The sequence below is a fragment of the Odontomachus brunneus genome, unplaced genomic scaffold, assembly GCF_010583005.1.
Source record: "Odontomachus brunneus isolate Ranch 3 - 2012 unplaced genomic scaffold, Obru_v1 Obru_scaffold_386, whole genome shotgun sequence".
NCBI classification, from domain to species: Eukaryota; Metazoa; Arthropoda; class Insecta; order Hymenoptera; family Formicidae; genus Odontomachus; species Odontomachus brunneus.
The window spans coordinates 28,434-30,285 of record NW_022639836.1 but is presented as its reverse complement, the minus strand read 5'-3'; positions in this window follow the sequence as shown (position 1 = coordinate 30,285).

The following is a 1,852-nucleotide window of genomic DNA, read 5'->3' as shown; positions in this document are numbered from 1 at the left end:
TGTTTCATGACATATTTGCTAATTTCCAATAATTTTTCGTTTCTAGTGCCACCTTCTTTTACTTGCTTTTCCCATCTATATAACATTGTAATATTTTGAACTTTTTTAAATTTACTTCGTACACATTCAAATTTTAAATTTTTCTTTGTACCAGAATGCCAATATTGAACAGCTTTTTCTTTATATTCAAAATCTATCATGTTTTTAACTTTTTTATTATCATTAATAATAGCGTTATAATCATCATGGAAATCTTCTTCAATTGCATGGATTTCAGGAAGCGCAGTATTATCTTCGCAACATAAAGTGGTATAACTTTCAAATATCAAGGCAGAATCAATGGAGTCTTTAATTATATTCTCCAATTGTGACGCAAAAGCTCTCTCATCATCATTAACAGCTGAATCAATATTATATTGTGGATAATTAAAAGCTTCTTGTAACAATTTTAAAATGTTTCTTACATTCATCGTCATTTTTTTTTATACGTATTCGGTATAAAAATACGTAATTGGTGAGCTTAAGGCTCGCCCAGGCGAGCGCTCCCCACTTCTTGGCTCGCGCCTTTTGTTTACATGAGATGAGAGCGAGCTCCCCACTTCTTGGCTCGCGCCTTTTGTTTACATGAGATGAGCGCGAGCCAAGAAGTGAAAGTACAGCTATTTTATATTTGGACATATATATGTTCTTATATATTATGTTTTTAGGTTTTTAAGTTTTTAGGTTTTATATATTATATGTCTTAGGTATTTTTAGTTATTTTGTTTTTATATACACATGTACATAGACACTCAAATATTAATTGTTTTTATATACACATGTACATAGTACACTCAAATATTAATTGCTAGACAAGACGGAGATTCGAGAGACGTGGTAAATAGATGTTTTACATCCCTATAATGTTTCCAGAACGTTCTTTGAAGATTTGTGCTGTATGAGTAAATGTATAACGAAATATCTTAATATATATTTATCTGTATACATGTATTTATATGTATGCAGATATGTATATATGATAGTCAAGCTATATATGATTATAAATAACTTTTTGTTAACATACAGTGGGTTAAACAAGTATTTTTCTTTTACGACTAGATTGTTTTGTGCAATAAAATGTTTTTACGATATGCCTGTACTTCATATATTAATGAAAACAATAACAAGATATATTTTTGTAAAAATCACAGTAATGTTTCTGTTTTTTGATATATGATAATCCCAAAAAAGATATATGTAAATCTTTATTTACTTATCCAAGATCCATGATCTGTGCTTCAAATAAAAATATTTCATTATTTTTTACTAAATGTGCTTTTACTAACGCAAATTCTGGAAATAACATCGTTGAATTAATTCTAAGGAAAAGTGTACGAAGAATATTCCCAGCAAACACAATGTTACATGTAACGTACATGTTACTTGTAATTTTCTACTCAACAATATAACTGTTGTATAACATGCGTGTTATATAACAGTTATATTGTTGAGTAGGAAATTACAACTAATATGTACGTTACATGTAACATTGTGTTTGTTGGGTTCATAAGATTTCGTCTACTTTTCCTTAAAATTAATTCAATGATCTGTTTCCATGAAATGATTTCCACATTTTATATATACAGGGTGGACCATTTTAATCCATCCAGTCGAATATGTCGAAAACCAAGCACGGGAGCGAAAAATGTTTCAAACAAAAGTTGTAAGGCTTAAACAAACGCATTCAACAATAGTAGTTATTTGACATAGGATGGCGTCGCCAAGGTCAGAACAAGGTCAACTTTGCTTTTTTAAATAGAAATACATATTTTTTATTACGGCATTTTATTCAACGTAAAAACGCAAATAACTT